The following is an 8,378-nucleotide window of genomic DNA, read 5'->3' on the forward strand; positions in this document are numbered from 1 at the left end:
TAGCATTTTTTCATGTGTTTGTGGGCAATCTGTATATCTTCTTTGGTGAAATGTCTAAAAAGGTCTTCTGCCCACTTTTGGACTGAGTTCTTTCTTTCTTTGATATTGAGCTGCATGAGTTGCTTGTAAATTTTGGAGATTAAACTTTTGTCAGTTGCTTCATTTGCAAATATTTTCTCTCATTCTAAGGGTTGTCTTTTGGTCTTGTTTATGGTTTCCTTTGCTGTGCAAAAGCTTTTAAGTTTCATTAGGTCCCATTTGTTTATTTTTGCTTTTATTTCCATTTCTCTAGGAGGTGGGTCAAAAGTGATCTTGCTGTGATTTATGTCATAGAGTGTTCGGCCTATGTTTTACTCTAACAGTTTCATAGTGTGTGGCATTATGTTTGTCTCTTTAATCCATTTTGAGTTTATTTTTGTATATGGTGTTAGGGACTGTTCTAAATTCATACTTTTAGATGTAGTTGTCCAGTTTTCCCAGCATCACTTACTGAAGAGGCTGTCTTTTCTTCACTGTAAATTCTTGCCTCTTTTATCAAAGATAAGGTGACCATATGTGTGTGGGTTTATCTCTGGGCTTTCTTTCCTGTTCCATTGATCTATCTTTCTGTTTTTGTGCCAGTACCATACTGTCCTGATTACTGTAGCTTTGTAGTATAGTCTGAAGTGAGGGAGCCTGATTCCTCCAGCTCCATTTTTCATTCTCACGATTCCTTTTGCTATTTGGGGTCTTTTGTGTTTCCATACAAATTTTGAAATTCTTTGTTCTAGTTCTGTGAAAAATGCCAGGGGTAGTTTGATAAGGATTGTGTTGAATCTGTAGATTGCTCTGGGTACTAGAGTCACTTTCACAAGGTTGATTCTTCCAATCCAAGAACATGGTATATCTCTCCATCTATTTGTATCATCTTTAATTTCTTTCATCAGTGTCTTATAATTTTCTGCCTACAGGTCTTTTGTCTCCTTAGGTAGGTTTATTCCTAGATATTTTATTGTTTTTGTTTCAGTGGTAAATGAGAATGTTTTCTTAATTTCACTTTCAGATATTTCATCATTAATGTATAAGACTGCCAGAGATTTCTGTGCATTAATTTTGTAATCTGCTACTTTATCAAATTCATTGATTAGCTCTAGCAGTTTTCTGGTAGCATGTTTTGGATCCTCTATGTATAGTATCATATCATCTGCCAACAGTGACAGATTTACTTCTTCTTTTCCAAATTGGATTCCATTCATTTCTTTTTCTTCTCTGATTGCTGTGGCTAAAATTCCAAAACTATGTTGAATAAGAGTGGTGAATATTTTTTTTTATTGAGCTGCTTGTAAATTTTGGAGATTAATCCTTTGACAGTTAATTCATTTGCAAATATTTTCTCCCATTCTGAGTGTTGTCTTTTGGGCTTGTTTATCGTTTCCTTAGCTGTGCAAAATATTTGAAGTTTCATTAAGTCCCATTTGTTTACTTTTGTTTTTATTTCCATTTCTCTAGGAGGTGGGTCAAAAAGCATCTTGCTGTGATTTATGTCATAGAGTGTTCTGCCTATGTTTTCCTCTAACAGTTTGATAGTTTCTGGCCTTACATTTAGGTCTTTAATCCATTTTGAGCCTATTTTTGTGTATGGTGTTAGGGAGTGTTCTAACCTCACACTTTAACATGTACCTGTCCAGTTTTCCCCGCACCACATATTGAAGAGGCTGTCCATTCTCCACTGTACATTCCTGCCTCCTTTATCAAAGATAACGTGACCATATGTGCATGGGTTTATCTCTGGGCTTTCTATCCTGTTCCATTGAGCTATATTTCGGGTTGTGCACCAGTACAATGCTTTCTTGCTTACTGTAACTTTGTAGTATAGGCTGAAGTCAGGGAGCCTGATTCCTCCAGCTCCATTTTTCGTTTTCAAGATTGGTTTAGCTATTCTGGGTCTTTGTGTTTCCATAAAAATTGTGAATTTTTTTGTTCTAGTTCTATGAAAAAGGCCAGTGGTAATTTGATAGGGATTGCATTGAATCTGTAGATTGCTTTGGATAATAGAGTCATTTTCACAATGCTGACTCTTCCAATCCAAGAACATGTTCTATCTTTCCATTTATTTGTATCATCTTTAATTTCTTTCATCAGTGTCTTATAATTTTCTGCATAAGTTCTTTTGTCTCCTTTGGTAGGTTTATTCCTAGATATTTTATTCTTTTTGTTGCAATGGTAAATGGGAGTGTTTCTTGATTTCATTTTCAGGTTTTTCATCATTAGTGTATAGAAATACCAGAGATTTCTGTGCATTAATTATGCATCCTGCTACCTTACCAAATTCATTGATTAGCTCTAGTAGTTTTCTAGTTGCATCTTTAGGATTCTCTAAGTATAGTATCATGTCATCTGCAAACAGTGACATCTTTACTTCTTGTTTTCTGATTTGGATTCCTTTCATTTCCTTTTCTTCACTGATTACTGTGACAAAAATTCCAAAGCTATGTTGAATAAGAGTGGTGAGAGTGGGAAACCTTGTCTTTTTCCTGATGTTAGAGGAAATTCTTAGGTTTTACAAAATTGAGGATGATGTTCACTGTGGGTTTGTCATATATGGCCCTTATTATGTTGAAGAAAGTTTCCTCTATGCCTACCTTCTGGAGGGTTTTTTATCATAAATCAGTGTTCAATTTTGTCAAAAGCTTTCTCTGCTTCTATTGAGATGACCATATGGTTTTTCTCCTTCAATTTTTTAATATAGTGTATCACATTGATTGACTTGCGTATATTGAAGAATTCTTGAATTCCTGGAATAAATCCCACTTGATCATGGTGTATGATCCTCTTAATGTGCTGTTGGATTCTGTTTGCTAGTATTTTTTTGTGGATTTTTGCATCTATGTTCATCAGTGATATTGGCCTGTAGTTTTCTTTCTTTGTGACATCCTTGTCTGGTTTTGGTGTAAGGGTGATGTTGGCCTCATAGAATGAAAAGATTTTAGTAGACATTTCTCCAAAGAAGATATAGAGAGTGCCAACAAACACATGAAAGAATGCTCAACATCATTGATCATTAGAAAAATATAAATCAAAACTACAATGAGATATCATCTCACACCGGTCAGAATGGCCGTCATCAAAAAATCTAGAAACAATAAATGCTGGAGAGAGTGTGGAGAAAAGGGAACACTCTTGCACTGCTGGTGGGAATGTGAATTAGTACAGCCACTATGGAGAACAGTATGGAGTTTCCTTATAAAACTACAAATAGAACTACCATATAACCCAGCAATCCCACTACTGGTCATATACCCTGAGAAAACCATAATTCTAAAAGAGTCATGTACCAAAATGTTCATTGCAGCTCTATTTACAATAGCCCAGAGATGTAAACAACCTAAGTGTCCATCATCAGATGAATGGATAAAGAAGATGTGGCACATATATACAATGGTATATTACTCAGTCATAAAAAGAAACAAAATTGAGTTATTTGTGGTGAGGTGGATGGACTTAGAGTCTGTCATACAGAGTGAAGTAAGTCAGAAAGAGAAAGACAAATACTGTATGCTAACACATATATATGGAATCTAAGAAAAAAATGTCATGAAGAACCTAGGGGTAAGACAGGAATAAAGACACAGACCTACTAGAGAATGGATATGTGGATATGGGGAGGGGGAAGGGTAAGATGTGACAAAGTGAGAGAGTGGCATGGACATATATACACTACCAAACATAAGTTAGATAGCCAGTGGGAAGGAGCTGCATAGCACAGGGGGTTCAACTCGGTGCTTTGTGACCACATAGTGGGGTGGGATAGGGAGTGTGGGAGGGAGGTAGATGCAACGGGGAAGGGATATGGGAATATATGTATATGTTTAACTGATTCAGTTTGTTATAAAACAGAACCTCACAAAAAAAAAAAAAAAAAGAGTGGTGAGAGTGGGCAAACCTTGCCTTGTCCTGATCTTAGTGGAAATGGTTTCAGTTTTTCAAAATTGAAAACGATGTTTGCTGTGTGTTTGTCATTTATGGCCTTTATTATGTTGAGAAAAGTTCCCTCTATGCTGACTTTCTGCAGGGTTTTACCATAAATTGGTGTTGAATTTTATTGAAGGCTTCGTCTGCATCTATTGAGATGACCATATGGTTTTTCTCCTTAAATTTGTTAATGTGGTGTATCACGTTGATTGATTTGCATATATTGAAGAATCCTTGCATTCCTGGAATAAACCCAACTTGATCATGGTGTATGATCCTTTTAAAATGCTGTTGGATTCTGTTTTCTAGTATTTTGTTGAGGACTTTTGTGTCTATGTTCATAAGTGTTATTGGCCCTGTACTTTTTCTTTCTTTTTGACATCTTTTTCTGGTTTTGATATCAAGGTGATGGTGGCCTCGTAGAATGAGTTTGGGAGTGTTCCTCCCTCTTGTATATTTTGGAAGAGTTTGAGAAGTATAAGTGTTATCTCTTCTCTAAATATTTGATAGAATTCGCCTTTGAAGTATTCTGGTCCTTGGCTTTGTTGTTGGAAAGATTTTTACTCACAGTTTTAATTTCAGTGCTTGTGATTGGTCTGTTCATATTTTCTATTTCTTCCTGGTTCAGTCTCAGCAGGTTGTGCATTTTAAGAATTCGTCCATTTCTCCCAGGTTGCCCATTTTATTGGCAGAGAGTTGCCTTGTAGTAATCTCTCACGATCCTATGTATTTCCTGCAGTGTCAAGTTGTAACTTCTCCTTTTCCATTCCTAATTCTATTGATTTGAGTCTTCTCCCTTTTTGCTTGATGATTCTGGCTAATGGTTTATCAATTTCCTTTATCTTTGAAAAGAAGCAGCTTTTAGTTTTATTGATCTTTGCTATCATTTCCTTCATTTCTTTTCATTTATTTCTGATCTGACCTTTATAATTTCTTTCCTCCTGGCTAAATTTGTTTTTTTTGTTGTTGTTGTTCTTATTTCTCTAACAGCTTTCCGTGCAAGGTTAGGTTGTTTATTTAAGATTTTCCTGTTTCTTAAGGTAGGATTGTATTGCTATAAACTTCCCTCTTAGAACTGCTTTTGCTGAAATCCCATAAGTTTTGGTCATCATGTCTCCATTGTCATTTGTTTCTAGATAGTTTGATTTCCTCTTGTGATTTCCTCATTGATCACTTTGTTATTAAGTAGTGTATTGTTTAACCTTCATGTGTTTGTATTTTTTACAGATCTTTTCCTGTAGTTGATATCTAGTCTCATAGCGTTGTGGTTGGAAAAGATACCTGATAGAAATTTCAATTTCTTAAATTTACCAAGGCTTGATTTGTGACCCAAGATATGACCTATCCTGGAGAATGTTCCATGAGCACTTAGAAGAATGTGTATTCTGTTGTTTTTGAATGGAATGTCCTATAAATATCCATTAACTCCATCTAGTTTAATGTATCATTTAAACCTTGTACTTCCTTATTTATTTACATTTTGGATGATCTGTCCTTTGGTGAAAGTGGAGTGTTAAAATCCCCTACTATCATTGTGTTTACTGTTGATTTCCCCTTTTATGGCTGTTAGTATTTGCCTTATGTATTGAGGGGCTCCTTTGGTAGGTGTATATATAGTTACAATTGTTATATCTTCTTTGTGGATCGATCCCTTGATCATTACATAGTGTCCTTCATTTTCTCTTCTAATAGTCTTTATTTTAAAGTCTAATTTTTCTGATATGAGTATTGTTACTCCAGCTTTCTTTTGATTTCCATTTGCATTGAATATCTTTTTCCATCCCCTCACTTTCAGTCTGTATGTGTCCCTATGTCCTGAAGTGGGTCTCTTGTAGACAGCCCTATATATGGGTCTTGTTTTCGTATCCATTCGGGCCAATCTGTGTCTTTTGGTGGGAGCATTTAATCCATTTACATTTAAGGTAATAATTGATATGTGTGTTCCTATTCCCAATTTCTTAATTGTTTTTGGGTTTGTTATGGAAGGTCTTTTCCTTCTCTTGTGTTTTTTGGCCTAGAGAAGTTCCTTTAGCATTTGTTGTAAAGCTGTTTGGTGGTGCTGAACTCTCTTAGCTTTTGCTTGTCTGTAAAGTTTTAATTTCTCCATCAAATCTGAATGAGATCCCTGCTGGGTAGCATAATTTTAGTTGTAGGTTTTCTCCTTCATCACTTTAAATATGTCCTGCCACTCCCTTCTGGCTTGCAGAGTTTCTGCTGAAAGATCAGCTATTAACATTATGGGGATACTCCTTGTGTGTTATTTGTTGTTTTTTCCCTTGCTGCTTTTAATATGTTTTCTTTGTATTTAATTTTTGATAGTTTGATTAATATATATCTCTTGTTTCTCCTTGGATTTACCTTGTATGGGACTCTCTGTGCTTCCTGCACTTGATTCACTATTTCCTTTCCCATATTAGTTAAGTTTTCAACTAGTAATCTCTTCAAATATTTTCTCAGTCCCTTTCTTTTCTCTTCTTCTTCTGGGACCCCTATGATTCAAATGTTGTCCCAGTGGTCTCTGAGACTGTCCTCACTTCTTTTTATTCTTTTTTCTTTATTCTGCTCTGCAGTCGTTATTTCCATTATTTTATCTTCCAGGTCACTAATCCTATCTACTGCCCCAGTTATTCTTCTATTGTTCCCTTCTAGAGTCCTTTTAATTTCATTTATTATGTTGTTCATCGTTGCTTGTTTTCTCTTTACTTCTTCTAGGTCCTTGTTAATATTTCTTGCATTTTCTCTATTCTATTTCCAAGATTTTGGTCATCTTTATTATAATTATTCTGAATTCATTTTCAGGTAGACTGCCTATTTCCTCTTCATATGTTATGTCTGGTCGGTTTTTACCTTGCTCCTTCATCTGCTGTGTGTTTTTCTGTCTTCTCATTTTGCTTATCTTACTGTGTTTGGGGTCTCCTTTTTGCAGGCTGCAGGTTTGTAGTTCCCGTTGTTTTTGTCTTGTGTTCTGAGTGGCTAAGATTATTTCAGTGGGTTGTGTAGGCTTGCTGGTATACTGTACTAGTGCCTGTGTTCTGGTGGATGAGGCTGTATCTTTTCCTACTGGTGGGCAGGTCCACGTCTTGTGGTGTGTTTTGGGGTGTCTGTGGCCTTATGATTTTAGACAGCCTCTCTGCTAATGGTTGTGGTTGTGTTCCTGTCTTGCTAGTTGTTTGGCATAGGTTGTCCAGCACTGTAGCTTGCTGGTCGTTGAGTGAAGTTGGGTCTTGGTGTTGAGACGGAGATCTCTGGGATATTTTTGCCATTTGATATTACATCGAGCTGGGAGGTTTCTTGTGGACCAGTGTCCTGAACTTGTCTCTCTCACCTCAGAGGCACTGCACTGACTCCTGGCTGGAGCATGAACAGCCTTTCATCCACATGGCTCAGAATAAAAGTGAGAAAAATTAGGAAAGAAAGAAAGAAAGAAAGAAAGAAAGAAAGAAAGAAAGAAAGAAAGAAAGAAAGAAAGAAACAAGGAAAGAAAGAGAATAAAATAAAGATAAAAAAGGTAAAGTTATTAAAGTAAAAAAATTATTAAGAAAATATTTTTTAAGTAAAAAAGAACAGAAAAAAACAAAAAAACGGATGGACAGAACCGTAGGACAAATGTTGGAAGCAAAGCTTTACAGACAAGATCTCACACAGAAGCATGCACATGCACACTCACAATAAGAGGAAAATGGGAAACAATAATATATCTTTGCTCCCAAATTCCACCTCCTCAATTTGGGATGATTCATTGTCTATTCAGTTATTCCACCCATGCAGGTAACATCAAGTTGACTCTGGAGATTTAATCCGCTTCTCGTGAGGTTTCTGGAAGAGATTTTCCTTTCTCTTCTTTTTCCTCACAGCTCTCAGCGTTCAGCTTTGGATTTGGATCCGCCTCTGGTGTTTAGGTCACCTAAGGGCGTCTGTTATTCACTCAGAGAGGGTGGGGTTAAAGGAGCAGCTGATTCAGTGGCTCTTGCTCACTCAGGCCAGGGGAGGGAGGGGTATAGATGTGGGGTGAGACTGCATCAGGAGCGGTCAGTGTGATGTTGCACCAGTCTGAGGCACACTGTTCCTTCTCTCAGGGAAATTGTCCCTGGATCATGGGAACCCTGGCAGTGGCAGGCTGCACAGGGTCCAGGGAGAGGATGTGTGGACAGTGAGCTGTACTTGCTCACAGGCTTCTTGTAGGTGCAACAGCAGCCTTCGTTTCTCATGCCCGTCTCTGGGATCTGCGCTGGTAGCTGAGGCTCACGCCCGACTCTGAAGCTCAGTTAAGCAGTGCTCTTAATACCCTCTCCTCGCGCACCAGGAAAGAAAGAGGCAAGAAAAAGTCTCTTGCCTCTTCGGCCCCTACAGACTTTCTTCTGGACTCCCTCCTGGCTAGCCGTGGTGCTCTAGCCCCCTTCAGGCTGTGTTCATGCCACCAACCTCAG

Source organism: Tursiops truncatus, chromosome X (assembly GCF_011762595.2).
Source record: "Tursiops truncatus isolate mTurTru1 chromosome X, mTurTru1.mat.Y, whole genome shotgun sequence".
Taxonomy (NCBI): Eukaryota; Metazoa; Chordata; class Mammalia; order Artiodactyla; family Delphinidae; genus Tursiops; species Tursiops truncatus.